The 23,627-nt window shown below is 36.3% G+C and overlaps 1 long non-coding RNA gene and 1 other non-coding gene across 3 annotated transcripts in view; one reads left to right on the forward strand and one right to left on the reverse strand.

Moving 5' to 3' along the window:
* The window catches only part of LOC123331776, a 496,106-nt gene that overhangs the window by 259,331 nt on the left and 213,148 nt on the right, over window positions 1-23,627 (reverse strand). The window lies entirely within an intron of this gene.
* TRNAG-CCC lies at window positions 15,041-15,113 on the forward strand. The gene has a single exon. It is a non-coding gene; the product is annotated as a tRNA-Gly (tRNA).

Raw genomic sequence — 23,627 nt, forward strand, 5'->3', positions numbered from 1 at the left:
TAGCCTATCCTTTCTCCAGCAGATCTTCCTGACCCAGGAATCGAACTGGGGTCTCCTGCATTTCAGGTGGATTCTTTACCAATTGAGCTATCAGGGAAGCCCATAAAAATTGGCTACTAGCCCACAAAAACATAGGCCCACTCTTGAGCCAGCCCACTATCTAACAGTGTCTCCCACTTTAATAAACTCTATTTTCCTCTCACTCTGCATTATATCTGGAAATTCCTTTCCAATCTATGCATTGCTGCTGCTGCTGCTAAGTCGCTTCAGTCATGTCCGACTCTGTGCGACCCCATAGACAGCAGCCAACCAGGCTCCTGCATCCCTGGGATTCTCCAGGCAAGAACACTGGAGTGAGTTGCCATTTCCTTCTCCAATGTGTGAAAGTGAAAAGTGAAAGTCAAGTCGCTCGGTCGTGTCGGACTCTTTACGACCCCATGGACTGCAGCCCACCAGGCTCCTCCATCCATGGGATTTTCCAGGCAAGAGTACTGGAGTGGGGTGCCATTGCCAGACCATGACAAAGTTGTTATGGCAAGCCAAGAAAACTAACACAGTACCCCTTCACAGTCCTAGTTCCCATTGGGGTGCATTTCTGTGATTCCAGCTTCTACTTGGAAGCCGGAGTACCTCACCACTGGTATCCTTTTACACTCTCAGCCCTACTGATGGTAGTCACCCCACACAGTTGGTAATCTTTGAATTGGCTCACCACCCTTACTTTTAGTTCTTGTAATGTCTTTATACCTAGTTCCCTATACTGCTGCTGCTACTGCTAAGTCGCTTGCACTCTGTAATAAACTTAGCATGATTTCTGCTTTCCTTATTGGATCCTTATACACATGGAAAAAAATATAGGTCCAAACTTAGTAATTTTTGTAGAAAATATTATTGGGCAATACTTGTGTTTCTTTAATTTTTCTGTTAAATAGATTCTATAGGATGGCTTCTACACAAAAGAACTTTTTGATTCTATATTGTATTTTTATGTGAAATCTGACATAAATCACCCTGCATAAGCATTATCATTTAGCACTTTTTGTTTGGGCAACACTTTGGAAACATGAGCTGATTTTTTTAAATAAACACTAATTTTTACAGGAATAAAATGCAAAACTACAAACCAGGGTTCTATAAATGTTCATGTAGTAAATATTTTAGGCTTTGCAGGCCATAGGGTCTTTACCATCACTACTCAACTCTGCTGCGATAGTGTACAGGCAGTCACAGCAATATGTACATAAGTAAGCATGGTGGTGTTCTAATAAAGTTTTATTTACAAAGAAAGGTGGTAGATCTGATTTGTCTGATAGGCCATAGTTTGCTGACCTCATTATCAACTGTTTGGAATTCTGAATGCACATTTTCCCACTGATATCACACATACACACCACATGCATCTGCATCATTTTACACACAGAGGAAAAAAATATATAGTTTCTTTCCCTTAAGAAAGTCAATTTTTCAAAGATCTACTAGCCTTTACTCTCTCAGTATTTCATTCTTTCAAAAGATTGATATCTTGAAAAAAAGAGTCATTAGGCCAAAATAGTGGACCTCCGGGATAAACCTGCAAAAAACTGATGGAGGGAAAAAACCAACTTACTCTTGCAAAAGTCTGCCTACATTCTTATTGTGAAGGGTAAATAATAACTCAGCAACTGGCCAGGATTTATTTTTTTCAGTATCAAATTTTTGTTCCACTCCCAAATGCCCCTCAAAACACAAATCAAATATTTTAAAACATAAACAGTTTTGGCCACACACAAATAGCAAAGAATATATGACTTATTTATATTTCTACTAGACTTTGATATCTTTAAGGCATATTTTGTTATATTGTTCTTGATATCTAACTTAGTTCCTGGCTCCCAGTAAGTCATTAAATATTATTCACTGAGTTAATGAACATATTATTCTAAGATGGTGAGAAAGCTATAATCATATATTGCATAGAATTTAAGACTTGTTATTTCATAAACATATAAGTTAAACATTGACCTATGTAGGCATAAAATAATTTGTTTCAAAGGAGAAATCTATAAATCTGAGTGTGGAAAGAGGTGCTAACAGGTGCTAATTTACATTGAGGTCAATTCTTCGATGTGAATTGGTTTCTCTCTGTCATAAGACAGGCAGATCCAATATCCACAGGCACATAAAAATATTGAGTTATGTCCTGGGGTTAACCGAGTCTGACATCACTGTAGACTTTGACAGAATTTAAGGTTGAGGTCTCCTTCCAGGTGCCAGAATGTCATACAATAGTCGACCATAACCATGCATGTCGGCAGCCCTAAACAGGCTGCAAGTTCCTGAGTATCTAAATTTGTGACAATTTGTGAATGAATCACCATGCCCTCCACAGAACTTGGCAACTGGATCAGCGCTTCTGCATCTGGCATTGTACACAATTTGCATATTGTGGAAGTGAAGCACTTTGCAATCTCTGAAGCCCATCTCATTATGGCCTGATGAGCTCATAGTCATGTGCTTTCCATCTTTAGTTCTAATTTCAGGGCAGCCGTACTTAAAACCTAAGGACATACATACATAGCTTATGGATAATGATTGGCTAAACTGTTTTTACTTTAGTGAACTTAAGATGTTAAATTAAGAACAACTCAATTAACCAGAGTGAAAAAGAGGACAAGCAAAAGTTTTCCCTCCATAATGCCAATTTTTACAAAATAAAAAAAAAATGCTTGAGTTACTTTAAATGAGAAGACCACTGGAAACGGTTATTAAAATTTAAACTACCTCCAAAATATACATTTAGTTTCCAGGAAACACTGTTAATCATTATAAATTCATAGGAATCATGCACTAAAATATATTTCTAAAATATGACAAGAATTATATTTCTTTTATCCTTTATGCAGTTTGATTTTGTTTTTATTTAAAAACAAAAAATAAATTAGCATATGGGAGTAGGTTTTTGTTTTCTGCTTTTTGGCAAATCTATTCAACATATATATTTAATATTAAGAACTAAGAGAAAATATATATATATATATACACACACACCATAGTACCAGTATCCATTACTTAGATTATAAGACATACAAAGCAGAAGAGCACATAACCATATGATGTCCATTACTACTAGATTTCTAAGTGCATTGACAACTACTTTTTAGAAATGTATCCTAAAATCAAAGATTTTGCCTTTAATATTCAGCTCCCTTACAGACTTACTAGTTGTCTAAACTTTCTCTTATAAATGGTAATTTCAAGAACTGGAATTTAGAACTTAATAGGTTTATTATGAAAACAATTTTGTGATATACTCTTTCAAAATTATTTTGAGGAAAGAATAATAATTAGGAACGTTCAGAGTAGTCTTGTAGTATGAAAAAAGAAGCAACATAAATATGGACAAAAATATATCTTCTGCAGGCTTATTAAGTATTTTTGTGAAAAAGATCATGTGGCCAATATATTTTGGGTCTTATATCCACATAAGCTTTTTGATGTTTTGAAAAGTCAATAAAAACTTTGTTGATGGATCATCATATAGCTAAATTAATGTGTTATCTATGCATTGAACTATTTTGGTTTTGTGGAAAAGAAGAAAAAATATACCTATACACACATGGGGCTTCCCAGGTGGTGCTAGTGGTAAAGTTCTACCGGACAGTTCAGGAGACATGAGAGATGTGGGTTCAATCCGTGGGGCAGGAAGATCCCCTGGAGGAGGGCATGGCCACCCACTTGAGTATTCTTGCCTGGAGAATTCCATGGAGAGAGGAGCCTGGTGGGCTACAGTCCATAGGGTCGCCAAGAGTCAGACACGACTGAAGTGACACAAGCACATATACACATATATACACAAAAAACACCCTCTCTTTTTATAAACTGCTTTGGAAACAAAAAGTAGAATTCAGTCAATGAACTCATGTTTTTAGTTAAGTCAGTTTAACTGTTTAGACTGCCAGGCAATTATTCATCTTCTCATGCTGATTTTTGTGCTGACAGATGTAGCGTAACAGCCTTGACCTTGATAAACTTCATTTTATGACTTTGGGTTAACTTTGTTGGGACTCTGTATCTCTATCTATAAAATCAGGAGTTTAGACATGTTACTTAAACTCTTTTATCTTTAATTATAGCGTTAACTATTACCTTGAAAGTGAAAGTGAAGTCGCTCAGTCGTGTCCGACTCTTTGTGACCCCATGGACTGCAGCCTATCAGGCTCCTCCATCCATGGGATTTTCCAGGCAAGAGTGCTGGAGTGGATTGCCATTTCCTTCTCCAGGGGATCTTCCTGACTCAGGAATCAAACCCGGGTCTCCCACATTGCAGGCAGACACTTTACCATCTGAGCCACAAGGAAGGATTAATTATAGAATCCCTGTCGCAGAGTTACTGTGGGAATTAAATGAGATAATATAGTTAAAGCCTTTAATGGTTGCTAGCACATGGTCCACATTCAGAAAAATAACTGTATTATCCATGATTTTCAGTTTAGATTGAGAAAAACATAACTTATAAGAGGAATGAATTGGTCCACTTCATTGAAAGCCCGGTGACAGAGCTTCCTTTGTCCTGGCTAAATATAGATGTTCAAAAATGTCACTAGCACTTCCATCTCTCAGATCTGCTTTCCTGTACTGGCTTTATTCTCATATTAGGTCTTAACATGATAGGAAAATACTGATATTTACAATATATATTTACATAGGAAAAGGAAAGATCATCCCCTGCAGTTCTGTCAACAGTCTCAGACAGATTCTCATGGGGCAAATCAATGAGATCAGGGAGAAGGAACTCTCCAAGGAACACTAAGGGATTCCTTTAGGGGATGGTGTAGCAGGATTAGCCCTGCTTTGAAACCCCTGGGCTATGCAGGATTACTATGGAATAACTGCAGGTCATTCAAGCTTCCCCAGTGAGTGACTGAACTGAACTGAACTGAACTGAGTGGTGCAGTGGTAAAGAATCTGCCTGTCAATGCAGGACACTCGGGTTCTGTCGCTGGGTTGGGAAGATCCCCTGGAGAAGGAAATGGCAACCTACTCCAGTATTCTTGCCTGGGAAACTCCATGGACAGAGGAGTCTGGCAGCTACAGTCCATGGAGTCGCAAAGAGTCTGACACAACTGAACGAGTAAATAGGGACCAGGCATGCTTCCTGACTCAGACTCGGACAGAGACAAACTCAGACTAAGAAAAGAAGACATACTTGGGAGACAAAAAGATAAGTATACAACGGTTACAACTTATTTTTATAAAGGATATTTTGGTAAAAAGTAGATTAACTCAAAAATCTTCAGCTGAACTTTTCCTGTAACATTTTATTTTCTATTACTTGTATCTGGGTTTTCACTATATTCTCCAAGATCCTCTTCTACTTTGTAGCATATACCAGCTAGTTATAAACTTTAGAATGACTTTTACCAACTAGGTAAATAATATAAGAACTCATAAAAGTTGATATTTTACACATTTGCTCAAGGTGACCTAAAAAATACAATGAAGATCTAAACATGGTTGGAATGACTTTTAGGAAGTAATAATCATGGAAGGATTACATTTATTCAAATATGCATTGGAAATAAAAATTTATTTTAATGCTTAAACTAGGATAAAAGTAATCATTGATAATACAAAAATAACATGGTACAGAGGATAAAAGCATGGGTAAAAACACCCTTTTTCTTACTTGTGGCCCAACTCTTAAGTACCTCTGCCAAAAAGGAATTTTTTTTCCAGTTTAGAAGTAGAGCAGAGTGTTAAGATTCCGTAATACTTTCTGTGTGAAGGAAAGTATTTTTCTTATCTCCTTCCTTAGGTAGTAGAATCTCAGTTAAGAATTAAGAGCATGAATATGTTCAACTAAGGAAGTATTCACTGTTTTTACATGAAAAACAAAGACTAGAAGAACAAAATTTTATAATCTTAATGTTATGATGGTATTTTGATGGAAGACACAAATTTAACATTTGATGCTGTAATTTAAAATAAAAGAAGACCTTTCAGTTCTAATGAGGTGAATGAAACTGGAGCCTATTATACAGAGTAAAGTAAGCGAAAGAAAAACACCAATACAATATACTAACGCATATATATGGAATTTAGAAATATGGTAATGATAACCCTGTATGCGAGACAGCAAAAGAGACACAGATGTATAGAACAGTCTTTTGGACTCTGTGGGAGAGGGATGGGGGGGATGATTTGGGAGAATGGCATTAAAACATGTATAATATCATATAAGAAATGAATCGCCAGTCCAGGTTCGATGCAGGATACAGGAAGCTTGGGGCTGGTGCACTGGGATGACCCAGAGGGATGGTATGGGGAGGGAGGTGGGAGGGGGGTTCAGGATGGGGAACACGTGTACACCCGTGGTGGATACATGTTGATGTATGGCAAAACCAATACAATATTGTAAAGTAAAAAATAATAATAATAATAAAATTAAAAAAAATAATTAAAAAATAGAACCAAAAAAAAAGAAGACCTTGTCTTTAACTTTTCTTACGTGATCATGATTTTTAAAAATAGCCTTTTAAGTTAAAAACAGTTTTAGATTTATAGAAAAATGTTTAGACAATACAGTTCTCATATACCCTACATCCAACATTCTTTATTATTAACATCTTATATTAAGTATGGTACATCTGTCACAATTAATGAACCAATATTGATATATTAACTAAATTCCCTACTTTATGCAGAGTTCTTTCCTTTTCACTAAGGTATTTTTTTAGTTTTTTGGCCATGATATACAGTTTGTGGGATCTTAGTTTCAAACCAGGGATTCAACCCTGGACCACTGTAGTAAAAGTGTCAAGTCTTAACCACCAGACCACCAGGGATTTCTAATGTCCTTTTTTTTTTTTCCTATGGCCCCATCTGGGATACTACAGTACATTTAAATTTCTCATCTTTTCAGCTTCCTCTTGGCTGTGACAGTTTCTCAGACTTTCCATGTTTTTCATGACTAAGATTTTTAAAGAGCACTGGCCACGCATTTTGTAGAATGCTTCTCGATTGGGATTTATCTGATGTTTTTCTCATGATTAAACAGCACTATGGGTTTTAGGGAGGAAGACTGTAGAGGAAGAATGTCTTTTTTTTTTTAATAATTACACAAAATTATAACAAAAGAAAAATGAGAATAAATGAGCATTAACTTTTTAAATAATTAAAAAAATTATTAACCTGTTTTTGAAGTTGAGAATATTGTAGTTGTTTGTTTGTGTTTTTTTCCCCAAGCAATGCCATTATTTTGCCCACCATTCACTACAGATCAGATTCAAGATATGGAAAATAAAAATTTTAACAAAATGAGGGAGATTTTTTTTCTAAAACTTAATGGAAGAGAAAGCCTTTACCATATGCCTATGATTGTGAAGGAACTCAAATTTCTAAACCTTTACTTGAAAACCACATACCAAAATTACTAAAATCATCAAAACTGCCCCTCTGTAGACATAACCATGGGTCATTTGATAGCAGAATGAAACATCCTTTGGGGGGAAAAAAAAACATTAGGACAGGACTTTAAATATAAAATTACATATTATGTTTCTGGTTAAAGATTGTAGAATGAAGCCATTTCCCACTAACTTCCATGAAATCATCCCAAATGAAGAAAAGCGATAAAGCAGAAATAGAGAGAAATAAAACATTTCTGAAGAAGCAATGAAGTAATCACAACCTTCAATCAATCACAAGTTTTGAAGTACAGTTGATTCTCATTATTTGTGGTAGTTATATTCTATAAAGTTACCACAAACATTGAATTAGTGAAAATTGAACCATTATTCCAAGGGGAAATCAGAGTTAGATTCCTATGAACTTCCAGTCACAATATTTTCATCATCTGATGAATACATAACCTAGTTTTATGTATGTTTCCATTTAAAGACACCTTATTTTACAAATATATGTATACATGTGTGTATATGTATGTAAATATAAATACACACACACACGTATATTTGCATGTGTGTGCTAGGTCACTTTAGTCATGTCAGACTCTTTGTGACCCTATGGACTATACAGCCTGCCAGGCTCCTCTGTCCATGGGATTCTCCAGGCAAGAATATCGGAGTGGGTTGCCATGCCCTCCTCCAGGGGATCTTCTCAACCCAGGGATTGAACCTGTGTTTCTTACATCTCCTGCATTGGCAGATGCATTCACTACTACTAGCTCCACCTGCATTGAGTCTATATATTTATATATACACATATATTTGATCCCGATTACACTGAACTAGCAGCTAACAGCATTATAACTCATGCCTGAATGAAGCTTATCTAATATATGCATTTTCTTTTAAAAAAATTTCTTTAACTTTTTACTTTATATTGGAGTATAGTTGATTAAGAGTGTTATGATAGCTTCAGGTGTACAGAAAAGTGTATTTACACAGACATGTATCTATTCTTTTTAATTTTCTCCATAAGGTATATCATATTCTTTCTGTGCTTAGGAGTACTAGATCACACTTCAACATTCTGCTTTGGACCATTTAAAAAAGTGAAATCACCAACAAAAAGCACAAAAATACGACTTAAGTAGACTTCAAAAGGGATACTTGCTTACAGTGTGAGAACTGAGACAAGAATTCTGAATGCTGCCTTGTTTGACCTCAGCTAGGAAACTGCATGTTGGGCATAACTCAACCTTTTGGTCACTTTGCACCTATCTGTCAATGAATGTGAAAGCACTACACATATTGATTTCAAGGTCACAAATGAATATTATCAGTGTGCCATTATTCAAATACAAAATGCGCAAAAAATGTATATCACGTAAAGGCCGTAAAATCTGATCCCAAATGGTGAGGAGTTTGGGGAATGGCTGAGAGGCTAAATACTTCTGGCAGGATACTGATGTATCTAAAGAACCTGGCCCCGGTTTCCAAGATCTTGCTAATACTCCCGTAATGAGGAATAGTGATCACAAAAGGTGACCAGCCATGGAAGAGGGAAATGCTTCTTGAGAGAAATACTTCTTTTCCCATGGCCAACGATAAATTGAACTGAAACTGAAGGAATAATCATGCACATGCACACCCCATAATTTTTTTCTATTACTTTATTCATTAATATAAATGGGCACCCATAGACCATCAGACTGCTGAAGAAATTGTAGAACATGAAAAACAAAGAGATAAGATAAATATACATGAAAATATTTTAGATGGATGATAGGTGATAAATAGCTAGCTAGGTAAGTAAATTCTAAAGAAGAAAGGATCATTTAAGAGATAGAAGACATTAATTTCTTCAAAATTGTTAATTTGATTTCCAATTTCTGGTCTGGCATACAAGAAGCCTTGAAATCATCTCTCCATCCTAACAACAAGCAAAAAGTTGAAAAAATTGAAAATCTAACAATTCCTCTTAGAGCTCCTGAGGAGTGATGCCACAGGAAAAAGTGCTGCCCCCATGTAAGAGCCACAAAATGAATAATTAATGACCTGGATTTCATTAAAATTAAAACCTTTTCTCCACCAATGACACTGTCATGAGAATGAGAAGACAAGCCACACACAGGGAGAAAATATTTGCAAAAGACATATTTCATAAAGGACTGTCCTCTAAAATGTGCAAGGAACTAACTTTTAATCTCAACAGCAATGAGAACCCAACAAAAAGTAGGCAAAATAGCTTATTAGACACTTCACCACATATGGTAAATAAGCATATGAAAGGGTGTTCAACATCACATGTCATTATGGAATTGCAAATTCAAACAACAATGAAATGCCATGGCAAAAAAAAAAAAAAAAAATCCAGAACACTGACAAAACCAAATGCTGGTGAAGGCATGGAGCAATAGGAACTCTCATTCACTGCTGATGGGATTGCAAACTGATACAGCCACTGGAAGGCAGCTTGGCAGTTTCTCACAAAATTAAAGTAAGTAAATTCTCACTAAATGATCCAGCATTCACACTCTTTGGTATGTACCAAAAAAAGTTGGATGAACACTTATGTCCACACAAAATTTGCACAAAGATGTTTATAGCAGCTTTATTCATAATTGCCCAAACTTAGAAGCAACCAAGATATCTTTCTATAGGTGAATGGACAAACAAACTATGGCACATTCAGACAATGGAATCTTATTCAACGGTGAGAAGAAATAAGACAGCAAGCATGAAAAGACACGGAGGACCCTTAGATGCACCTTAGTTAGTTCCTTAGTTAGTTCCTTACTAAGTGAAAGGAACCAATTCAAAATGGCTACAGACTATATGATATAACAATTGACACTCTGGGAAAAAACAAAATTATGTACACATTAAAAAGCTCAGTGTTTGCTCTGGACTTGGGTGGGGAGGGATGGAAAGGCAGAGCACAGGGGATTTTTTAGGGTTGCGAAAACAGATGCATATCAACATATTTCCATATCCATAGAAGGCACCGTACCAAGAGTGAACCCTAAGGTAAACAAACCATGGACTTGAATGGTTATGTCATAACACGTCAATGTAAGTTCACCAGTTGTAACAAATATTAAAAAGCAGAGACATTACTTTGCCGACAAAGGTCCGTATAGTCAAAGGTATGGTTTTTCTAGTAGTCATGTATGGATGTGAGAGTTGGACTATAAAGAAAGTTGAGCACCAAGAATTGATGCTTTTGAACTGTGGTGTTGGGGAAGACTCTTGAGAGTCCCTTGGCCTGCAAGGAGATCCAACCAGTCCATCCTAAAGGAGATCAGTTCTGAATATTCATTGGAAGGACTGATGCTGAAGCTCCAGTACTTTGGCCACCTGATGCGAAGAACTGACTCATTGGAAAAGACCCCAATGCTGGGAAAGACTGAATGCAGGAGGAAAAAGGGACAACAGAGGATGAGATGGTTGGATGGCATCACCGACTTGATGGATGTGAGTTTGAGTAAGCTCCAGGAGTTGGTGATGAACAGGGAAACCTGGCGTGCTGCAGTCCATGGGGTCTCAAAGAGTCAAACATGACTGAACAACTGAACTGAACTGAACAAATGTCCCACTCTGATAGGGGATGTTGATATGGGGGAGGGGGGACTGGGAATACATGTGTGAGAGTAGGAGATATGTGGGAAATCTCTGTGCCTTCCCCTCAATTTTGCTATGAACCTGGAACTGCTTTTTAAGACAAATGTTTTTGTATGGGTGAGTCACTTTGATGTTCACTTGAAACTATTACAGCATTGTTAATCGACCATACAAAATAAAAAATTCAAAAAAAAAGACTTTTTATATGCCAAGTAAGTAAAAATAAAAGATAGAAATAGGAAATAAGATATAAGCGAGAAATAGGAGATAATTGAAATGACAAAGATTTAGACATTTTGTTGTTGTTTAGTCAACCAGTTGTGTTTCACTCTTTGTGACTCTATGAACTGCAGCATACCAGACCGCCTTGTCTCTCACTATCTCCCAGAATTTGCCCAAGTTCATGTTCATTGCATCGGTGATGCTGTCCAGCTATCTCATCCTCTGAAGCCCTCTTCTTCTTCTGCTCTCAATCTTTCCCAGCATCAGGGACTTCCCCAGTGAGCCCTCTGATGACCAAAATACTGGAGCTTTAGCTTCAGCATAAGTTCTTCCAATGAATATTCAGGGTTGATCTCCCTTAAGATTGACTGGTTTGATCCCCTTGCTGTCCAAGGGACTTTCAGGAGTCTTCTCCAGCACCACAGTTAAAAGGCATCAATTTTTTGGCATTCTGCCTCTTTATGGTCCAGCTCTCACAACTGTACATGATCACTGGGAAGACCATAGCCTTGACTATACGGATCTTTGTTGGCGGAGTAATGTCTCTGCTTTTCAACACTGTCTAGGTTTGTCATCATTTCTTGCCAAGAAGCAATTGTGTTCTGATTTCATGGTTGCAATCACCGTCCACCATGATTCTGGAGCCCAAGAAGAAGAAATCTGTCACTACTTCCACATTTTCTCCTATTTGCATGCAGTAATGGGGCTGGATGCCATGATCTTAGGTTTTTAATATTTAGTCTTAAGCCTGGTCTTTAACTCTCCTCCTTCACCCTCAACAAGAGGCTCTTCAGTTCCTCTTCACTTTCTGCCATTAGAGTGGTATCATCAGCACATCTGAGGTTGTTGATGTTTCTTCTGCCTATCTTCATTCAAGCTTGTAACTCATCCAGTCCAGCATTTCTCATGATGTGCTCAGTATATAGGTTAAACAAATAGGGTGACAGCAGACAGCCCTGTCATACTCCTTTCTTAATCTTGAACCAATAAGTTGTTCCATACAGGGTTCTAACTGTTACTTCTTGACCTGCATACAGGTTTTTCAGGAGATAGGTAAGATGGTCTGGTATTGCCATCTCTCTAAGAGCTTTCTATAGTTTGTCATGATTCATTCAGTCAAAGGCTTTAGTGTAGTCAATGAAAAAGATAGATGTTTCTCTGAAATTCCCTTGCTTTCTCTATAATCCAGCAAATGTTGGCAATTTGATCTTTGGTTCCTCTTCCTTTTCTAAACTCAGCTTGGACATCTGGATGTTCTTGGTTTGCATAATGCTGAAGTCTAGCATGCAAGATTTCAAGCATGACCTTTCTAGCATGGGACACGAGTGCAGTTGTCCAATGGTTATCACATTGTTTGGTACTAACCTTTCTGGGAATTGGGATGAGGATTGATCTTTTCCAGTCCTATGGCCACTGCTGGGTCTTCCAGATTTGCTGACATAATGAATGCAAAGCCTTGATGGCATCATCCTTTAGGGATTTGAATAGTTCTGCTGGAATTTCATCACATCCAGTAGCTTTATTAACAGCAGTGCTTCTTAAGGCCCACTTGACTTCACACTCCAGAATGTCTGGCTCTGGGTGACTAATCACACCTTTGTAGTAATCCAGTTAAGATCTTTTTTTATACATAAAAATACATAAAAATATGTATTTGTATACAAATCACTAAGTTGACATAAAGGTATGAACTCTCTAGATTTCCCCAAATAAGTCATAAGCAGGAACTCTTGGTGGTAAGGAAGTACAAAATCTTGCTTTTGATTTGAGTATGCTAACCAAATCCTGGATAATTTGAAATTTAGTATTGAGTATTTTGGCCAAAATTTCAAACCTAAGGTCTGTCTGTGATGGGTACTCCCTGCATTAAAATGGAACTATAAAGACTATGAACGTGTAAAAAGACTTTCTGTAGGGAAGGCAGCCAGAAGGAAACATATCCAATGCGGTGTAGGCATGAAGTCCAAGTTTAAAAGCAAACTAACCAAAAAAAAAAAAAAAAAAAAAAAAAAAAAAAAAAGAAAAGAAAACAAGAGAAAACCCAATTTGATGATTCTGGAAAGAAATATCAGACTAAAGCAGATTTTGGTTTGATTTCAGTTCATATGATTTTTTTTTTAATTTCATTTAATTTTAAATTGCCCTGAATTGGTAGGGCACCCAAGGAGCAGTCAAAAGTTAGCCATTTATAAGAGACATGTGCAAAGCGAAAGAGGCTTCTCATGTGGCACTAGTGGCAAAGACTCCATCTGCCAATGCAGGAGACACAAGGGATGCAGGTTTGATCCCTCAGTGGGGAAGATCCCCTGGAGTTGGAAACAGCAACCCACTCCAGCATTCTTGCTTGGAAGATTCCATGAACAGAGGAGCCTGGCGGGCTACTGTACATGGGGTGGCCAAGAGTCAGACACAACTGAACACACAAGCACATAAAGCAAAAGACTACAAAAAAGTTTGAACATAAATGAATGTGAAAAAAATAGGAAAATATATACAAAAGGAAGATTTGTCACCTAAAATAGATATTATATCATTATTATTTATGATGGTTACTTCATACACAGTAAATATTTCAATTCTGAACTTGTATGGATCTACCAACATGGTTCATAATATTTAAGCAAAAAACTTTAAAAGATTCACAAGAAACAACTGACAAAGAAACCAATATTTTAGGAGATTTTAACACAATTATTCAAATAAATATTCAATCAAAGAGCCAAAATACAATAAATACATAATCTTTAATAAAAGTGAGACTAAATTAGAAATACATTTTGGGAAAATATGAAAAGATAATTATAATTTTTCAAAATATTTTCCAAATGAATAGGTCAAAAATATATTAGAATAAAGACAAAGCTTATAACCAAATGATAACAAAAACACTCTAAATCAAAATTTGAAAGTTGTGACTAGAACTGAGAAATTATAGCTTTAAATGCATATACTAGAAAACCAGACAGGATGAAAACTTGTGGGCTAATTATCAAATTCAAATGGTTATCAAGAAACAGTGGAAGAAGTCCAAAAAAAAAAAAAAAAAAAACAAAAGGACAAAGGGAATATATGTTGAACAATGTCAAAAGTTAATTGCGTAAAAGATAAACATTTGATGCAGCTCTAGTAAGATTTAGCAAGGGGAAAAAAGCAAAGAAACAAATAATATTAAGATTCACTTTCAATGATAAAACCAGAGAAGCTGCACAAACTAAACAGATACTAAGTAAAAATATGCACAACACGATAATAGGTCTTTGGAATTAGCCATTGACAAACCTATACAGTGTATTAAAAAGCAGAGACATTACTTTGCCAACAAAGGTCTGTATAGTCAGAGCTAAGGTTTTTCTAGTAGTCAGGTATGGATGTGAGAGTTGGATCATAAAGAAGGCTAAGTACCAAAGAATTGATGCTTTTGAACTGTGGTGTTGGAGAAGACTCTTGAGAGTCCCTTGGACTGCAAGGAGATCCAACCAGTCCATTCTGAAGGAGATCGGCCCTGGGATTTCTTCCGAAGGAATGATGCTAAAGCTGAAACTTCAGTGCTTTGGCTACCTCATGCGAAGAGTTGACTCATTGGAAAAGACTCTGAGGCTGGGAGGGATTGGGGACAGGAGGAGAAGGGGACGACAGAGGATGAGATGCCTGGATGGCACCACTGACTTGATGGACGTGAGTCTGAGTGAACTCCGGGAGTTGGTGATAGACAGGGAGGCCTGGCGTGCTGCGATTCATGGGGTTGCAAAGAGTCGGACAAGACTGAGCGACTGAACTGAACTGAACTGAACTGAAAATATAATATAAGGACTTCCCTGGTGGTCCAGTGGCTAAGACTCTGTGCTCCCAACACAGGGGGCCCAGGTTCAATCCCTAGTCAGGGAACTAAGATCCCACATGCTGCAACTAAGACCCAGCCCAGCCAAATAAACAAATATTTTTAAAAAAATAACATAAAGCAATTTAATAAAGCTGAATCTAATTATATCAGTCATATCAGCCATCCCAATAAAAGCAAATAGGCTTGACTCACCTATTAAATGGAAATTATTTTCAGAGTAACTCATAAGGCTCATAAGGCAAAAGTCAAGTCTATGCTGAAATCAAGAGATACAACTTTTAAAAGGTGATTCAGAAAGGCTAAATATAAAGACATAAGGAAAAGGATGTCAGAAGACTGAAAAAAAGAGAGACAAAGTAGTGTTTGTGATCTTGATATTGGTCAAGGCAGAATTCAAGTCAAAATAATCACATACTCCCTCTCCCCACCAAAAGAGAGAGAGCGCATTAGAATTCTAAAGTCAAATTCACAGTGTAGACGTAACAGCTATGAATATCTATGTACTAAATAGCATACCTACATACAGCAAAAACTATATACAATACTTGGAATAATAGAAGCACACTAAAAACATGAGTTCTTCAGACACTATTTTTAAGTCAAGTGAAATGGACTGAAAATCACTAGATACAAAAAACCTAAGCACACTAATTACAGAAGTCTAATGGAATAATATATAAAGCTCTTCACTTCAGTAACTGAGGATGCACATTTCTTTCCCAATAGGATTTGGGGCATTTATGAAATTAATTGGGTCACAAAGAAAAGCACAAAGTGTACAAATAATACAAACAACATACTTGGTTCACAATTCAGTATGGTAGAAATCAATATTTTTTTTAAAAAGAATTCTATTTAGAAATTTAAAAACTCAATACCGCATTTTAGATTTTATGGGGACAATTAAAACAGTGATGGAATAGTCACAAACGTAAACATTTAGATCAGTATAAATGAAAATTTTGAAAATACATTAATTAAATATCCCACTAAAAAGCTAATAACAACAAAATTAAGTGAAAGAGAGCAAAGGAAGGAAATAATAAGCTTACAACAGAAATTAATGCATTAGAAACCAGAAAAGTAGTACTACTACATATAAATGAACCTCTAATTTCTGTGAACAATTAATTAAACAGATATTCTCAGCTAAATCAAGAAAAAAGTACAATTCACCCTAAGTCTGAAGCAACTACTGAAACAGAGGACAACATTTGCCAAACTCTTTTCAGTTAAACTTGAAAACTTCTGTGAAGTGGATGGCTTATCAGGAAATAGAAAAAAATGCCAAACCAATTTTTGTGGAAGAAATAGAAGGAGTTACCAGAGAACTTCCCTCTTAAAAAAAAAAAAGAGCAGGGTCAATTGCTTTAATGGAAATCCTTGCATTCCCTCAAAGAGCAGATACTGCTAACTTTACCTAAAGTCTTCCATAGCTTGACAATTGTCAATAATGCTGTCATGAACATTGGGGTACATGTACCTTTTCAAATTAGTGTTTTCATTTTTTTTTTTCTGGATATATACCCAGGAGTGAAACTGCTGGGTCATATGGCAATTCTTTGTCTAGTTTTTGAGAGAGTCCATACTTTTTTCCACAGTGGCTGCACCAATTTACATTCCCACCAACAGCATAGAAGCACCCCCTTTCTCCACACCTTAAGAGGTCAAATCTTTGTGTGTGGTGTGTTCTCACTACACACAAACAAAAAGAAAATGGTAAGTATGTGAGGTGATAGATATGTTAGTTAGCTTAACTGCAGTGGTAATTTCACAATGCATATGCAAAACCATCAAGTTGTATACCTTATATGTATACATTTTTAATTTGTCAATTTTATCACAATAAAGCTGAGAGAACAAATATCTAGATAGTGTGGGAAAACTAAAAGCAAAGAAGAAAAATTGCAATGCAAAATTTAGGGTAAATTTCTGCCCTGGTCATGATGGAATAATAGGGGCCAAAATAATCATTTCACATTAAACATCTAAAAAACGGACAAAATACATGAAACAAAAGTGTTTAGAAATTGAGCGTTTCACAGCACAGGACAGCAATCCATGAGAGACAGGAAATAAATTAGGTGAGCCCTACGATTGCCCCATTTTACTGCCTAGAATGAGTATCCAGGCTGCAGTTCAGGGATGTACAACTGATGTTGAGCCCTGCAAGCACCACAACTTGAGGAGAAATACCTTAGAACCAGAGAGGCTAGAGTTGGCAAGTCAGAGTATCAGACAGCCTCAATCAAACCCACATAATTACAGAGGCAGAAAGAGCTGAACAGAAACAAAAGAACAGCACAGAGAAAAAGCTCAAGAGAATTGCAGAGTTTCACAGGCACCTTAAGTTGTGGACAGATTAGTGCCTGAATGGGAGGAAAGAACCACTGGAAAGAAGCAGACAGAACTATTTCCAAAGCTTAAAGAGGGCCAGGAGTAGTTTGTGTTCCTCAACAATAAAGAGAGAAAAATCTTGAATATTAAAAAGGCTCAGTCGCATCTGACTCTTTTCGATCCCATGGACTGTAGACCGCTAGGCTCCTCTGTCCCTGCGATTCTCTAGGCAAGAATACTGGAGTGCATAGCCTATCCCTTCTTTATGGGATCTTCCTAACCCAGGTATGAAACCTGGGTCACTTGCATTGTAGGCAGATTCCGTAGAAAGCCATATATACATATATAATATATATATGTATATATATTATATATGTGTGTATATATATATACACACAAAGCATAATGTAATATATATTGTTAATTATATTGATACTATATTGATTACACTGATACTGAAAATAATGTCTATATATGATATAGATATCATATATAGTTATATTATACATCTCATTTTTCCTTTAAAATAGCCACTGATGCTGAAAATAACATCTATATGTAATATGAAAGTGAAAGTCGCTCAGTTGAGTCCAACTTTTGAGACCCCATGGACTATACAGTCCATGGAATTCTCCAGGCCAGAATACTGGAGTGGGTAACCTTTCTTTTCTCCAGGGGATCTTGTCGAACCCAGGTCTCCTGTACTGCAGGCGGATTCTTTACCAGCTGAGCTACAGGGAAGCCCAAGAATACTGGAGTGGGTAGCCTATCCCTTCTCCAGCAGATTGTCCCAACCCAGGAGTCGAACCAGGGCCTCCTGTATGGCAGGCAGATTCTTTACCAACTGAGCTATCAGGGTGGATATCGTATAGTTTGTCCTTTTAAAATTGAATACACTAATTTTTAGCATATGGTTTTTATTAATAGGGATTTTTGTAACTGATACTGACAGTTAGGACATGTGAATGCCATTTTATTCATCTAATGAAATAATAAAGTCTGTAATTTCTTGTTCTAACCCTGTACTTGGAGAATTGAGAGAGAAGGAAGGGAATCTTAAAAACAACTGAAGCAGTAACTCTCTCAAATTATCTTTTTTTCCATCTCTACTTTGTTAATTTTGGAGGAAAAGCAATTCTATATTGGAAGAGATTTCTTTTGATCTGTCCCTGCATCACCTGCCTGTAACGTCCCTTTCATATTCTGGCAGAGAAAAGATGATCAGTGGCAAAAACAACAGATGGGAGGACCTTTTTTCTTGGTAATGATGCCTCTGTAATTCTGTGGCTTTGATTGAGGCTATCAGTCAACAGCTTCTAGATACTTTTGCAAGTAGGATATTTTACATGTCTAGTTCATTTCATGTCAATTTTCTGCTTTTAATATACAATAATGAAGGAATACTAGCTTCTATTTTTCTTTTCTAAACTAAAAGCTGGATTTCACCTAGGTAGCATGCCACATGCAGGACTACCATCATTCCAATAACAGAGAATCACTTTAACCTCTGAGTTTCAGAGGGCAAAAACAATTTCTCCTATATTCCTTTTCTTAGCCACTCTTCTTTTATCCTTCACATTTGGGCTGCTTGAGAAAGAGAATAGTATTTCTTAGATTTTTCGCTTGAAAAATCAAGGAATACAATAACCAGGTATTGAAAGAAACATCTGTAACAAATCAAATTTACAATCACACCAGATTCTGATTTTACCCATTTCTAAAAAACCATAAAGGGATTTTTTATTAAAGAAAAAAATCCTATCTTCTCCAAAATATTTGAAAAAATAGGCTAAAATAAAATACAACCAGAATGAGAAGGTGATTTGTTCTGTGCTCTAAGATATCCCTCAGTATTTACTGCAGTCTATCTGGGGAGAATGGATACATGTATATGTATGGCTAAGGCTGTATGCTGTCCACCTGAAACTATTACAACATTGTTAACTGAGTATCTTCTAATATGAAATAATAAGTTAAAAAAACAAATGAATTTGTAATTCTTTGAGGAAGCAAAGTGATATAAAAATCTGATAAAAGTATATTAGGAATGAGCAGACTAAATATCTGAAAGAAAAAAAAAATCTTTGCTTATGCCCTTAAAAGAAGCATCATAAACAGAAATTCAATTTAAAAAAATCCCTAACAGAAATGACCAACTGGAAAAACAAATGTATTTAATTTTAAAAGGACAAATGATAAAATATACTTTAAGATAGTAGCACAGTTAGTTAATACTAATATATTACTATATTAGTAATATAATACTATAATACTAATATAATATTACTATAGTAATATGCAGCATAATATGCTAAAAATCCCATTAGTACCCATAAATTTAGGACAGACATTTCAAGCAGTGTGTATTGATTTCAGTTTTATAACAAATGTTCCATGTGTTTAGTAAGTGATAAAAAGTTATTTCAATTGATTTAAAAGTAATGTTTAGTTTTTGCAGTGAATTATGCACCAAAATAAAAAGTAATCTAGGATATTATGAGAAGAGATCATCATATTTGAATTAAGTCTTGGAAAACAAAGAAGCAAACTTTAAAATCAGTTAATAACTGCTTTGTCTGGATTTTGTGGGCTCAGCTAAATTTAGTAATGATTTATGCATAATGTATCGATATTTCTCTAATTTTCCCCTTTTCTGAGACCACTTCACTATATAGCTTCTAAAAGAAATTATAATGTTTGATTTTTTTAAATGAAGACAGTATCTTCTTTGATAATTTCTTCTTGATTAAAAATGAATTAGCTAATCATACATACTTTAACACCTTAAACTTAAACTAAAATTAAAATTAAGTATGCAAGATATGCAGGATATCCTTTTGGTAAGCAAAAAAATTATTTTGTCCTGAAGTAAAATGACTGGCTGTTCATGAATGAGAAAGAGGAAACGAAACGAAATCTGCATGGATGGGGAAAGTTGTACAAAGTTTGCAGAACAGGAATTTATTTGTCTTGCTTAAAGCTAGCTAGGATTTGATTGATTTATGCATAAGATTGTTTTAAAAAGAGCTTTAGTATAAAATATTGCACTGATACAAAACTAGAATTTGGTTTTCTCTCTGTTAAATTGATAAGCTTTTCTAGGACCATTGGTCTTCTCTTATTAAGTGGTTGTGAAAGGTACTTTCTATACTTTTTAAATAATCTGCCAAGAAGGCAAAGATTTTATGCTTTATCAGAGTAACATCCTGAGTTTTGTGTTGCTTTTTGCCATGTCCTTGATTATTTAAGAAAACAATATCTTCTCACTTTTGAAAGATTGAAAGTTTTATAGAATCATGTTACCTTCCATATTTACTTTTGAAAACTTTTAGAGCCACTTTGGTTAAATGGATAGCCACTTCCTATTAAATCAAGCATTCAGACTTGACAACCTTTGACATTTTGCTCTCTGGAAGACAAATCCTAAATGATATCTTCCTGACCTCAAACTGTTTTTGAGGACCCCTGGAAAATCACAAAGGATCTTTCATCCTGTAAAAAGAGAAGGGCTAAAAGTAATTAGGTTTTTTTGATGTGTTGGATTGCATAGCAAGTGTTATCAAATCAGAAGAGATGCTTAACATTCCCTGGTTTATGTTTGTATGGGAGAAATGTTACCAACATAAACATTTCAGAAATTGTGTGACGTTCTTAGAGATGTGTCAGCGTCCTTGCTGTCCACGATACATCCTGGGGATGCTTTGCCTGATATTAGACTACAACAGTGTAGTGTTGCTGGTCACAAAATAAGTTACTTTTATCGCAAATTCAGTTGTTGTTGTTGTTTTTCAAACGTCATATAACACGGAAGCAACCAAATGTTCTTGTCGATTGCATATATATTTATAATTAGGTCTCATCAGATATTTAACTACAGTTGTTTTTAGTCTTTGGGCATCCACAAACAGTTTTTTGTTTTACTGTGAGGCTTCCCAGAAAGAGTGCCATCAGGCTAGGATGCTGGTCTTCAACAAAAACGATTGTCTATGAGATCTGTGGAGAGGACTAGGCCAAGTACCCTGGAGCACAGACTTCTGATAACCTTGCTTAAATAAGTGAGGCCAAACCACTGGACTGAGTCAGGATTTGTAGAACCTGTGTGAAGTTTATGAGTTCATGAAACTGCAGATTCAAGATGGAGACAAACAAGAATTAATTGCACAGGACTGAATGAACTTAGACAGGATAATTGTCAGTTTTGTTTAGAATATTGATGATATCCTATTTCCTGAAAAAAGGAACCTTTTTTTCTTTAGCTAGAATTTATAATAATTTAGTAGATTATAATTTTATAAGCAGAGATGAAATATTTATTTTCTCTCCTGGCTTGATCCTTCCAGAATTCAGAAACTCCTATTGAATATTATTATTATCATGGCAAAAGAATTGTTTTCATGGGTTTTATGAGAATTGGTTCTCCTTATCAACAGAATGTAATTGGAAACATTGGTTGCATAACTAAGGCTTTGACTAGAATGTCATATTTGAGAATGATGCTCACAGAATCAAATTTGTAAATACTCCTAAAGAGCTAAGGTTCACATTTTGAAGCCAATGCTTACAAAGGCTTTTTGGGGAAACCTGCCTGACACCTGGCTTATAGGATGCTCAACCTTTCAGGTGCATAAGGAAGTTTGCTTCCTGGCAGGCCCAGGAATCTTAAGATATTTGAGGGACTTTGAGAGGAATTTACCCAAATTAATACATACTGCAAGTGAAATTTGGTGGTGAGTTTTTGGCTTGGCTTACTAGACTCAAAAGGATTTTAAAAGTCCAATATAAATTCCTTATAAAATCTTCCAGCAAAGAGAGATGTAAAGGGCCTATTTACTAAATTGTTATTCTTGCCATACCTTTGTAAATAATCAGACCAAATCTAATGAGACAGACTTATTCTGTGACTAAGAATAGTCTCAGAGATTATCCCTGATGAAAAAGGGTGTGACTGTAGAGATAAATTTATATTTCAACTGTAAACTATAGACATTATTGTAGGTTATCATATTCTGGTCCTGTTCATTGTCTTTGAACTATTTTGTAACTCTTTGTAAATTGTATGGTTTTGTTATCTACCTGCACATTGGATCTACCATCTTGCACATATTATCAAACATATTATCTGGCTACAACTCTCCAAATGAACATTTCTAATTCTTCCTCCCTCCATCCTGACTTGGCATCACTGAGAACCAAAACCTGACTGGCCAGATCTCTATTGAAACCTCAGGTTGCCTTGAAGTTGGCCTTTTTTCCGAGGAGCTGAAGAAGCACAAGGAGTTAAAGCCCAGTGACTTGATATATACATCAAAGGACATGTCCTGCAACTGATCACACATGGGATGGATTTCTTCCTGGGAAAGCCACTGTCTGGGTCACTAAGCAAATCTGGTAAAATGCTCAGTGCAAGCAGTTATATGAGAGCTAACTAAGACTGGACAACACCACAAGAGTACTGATATCATAGCTTCAAGAAACTCTATAAGTAGTGCTACAGGATCAGAAGATTTCCATCCACCAACCTCTTGAATAGTTTAATATATTTGGTTGGCAAAAAAGTTCATTCTCCCAGAAAAAAAACAAACTTTTTGACAAACTCAATATTACACTAATGTTTAATGCAACATGTTATATTAATCTGTCTCTATTTCATTTGAAGTGTGTGCTAAGTTGCTTCACTTGTGTCCAACTCTTTTGCAACCCTATGGACTACAGCCTGCTGGGCTTCTCTGTCCATGGAATTCTCCAGGCAAGAATACTGGAGTGAGCTGCCATGCCCTCCTGCACGGGAACTTCCCAACGCTGGGATTGAACCCACATCTCTTACATCTTCTGCATTGTCAGGAGGGTCTTTACCACTAGTGCCACCTGGTATCCCTCTTTTAAGATGCCTGACATTAAAACGACCTTTGCTGCTGCTGCTGCTGCTAAGTCGCTTCAGTTGTGTCCGACTCTGTGCGACCTCATAGATGGCAGCCCACCAGGCTCCCCTGTCCCTGGGATTCTCCAGGCAAGAACACTGGAGTGGGTTGCCATTTCCTTCTCCAATGCATGAAAGTGAAAAGTGAAAGTGAAGTCACTCAGTCATGTCCGACTCTTAGCGACCCCATGGACTGCAGCCTACCAGGCTCTTCCATCCATGGGACTTTCCAGGCAAGAGTACTGGAGTGGGGTGCCATTGCCTTCTCCGACCTTTGCTACCAAACCTCAACAGATGGTTCAAC

This window comes from Bubalus bubalis, chromosome X (assembly GCF_019923935.1).
Source record: "Bubalus bubalis isolate 160015118507 breed Murrah chromosome X, NDDB_SH_1, whole genome shotgun sequence".
Taxonomy (NCBI): Eukaryota; Metazoa; Chordata; class Mammalia; order Artiodactyla; family Bovidae; genus Bubalus; species Bubalus bubalis.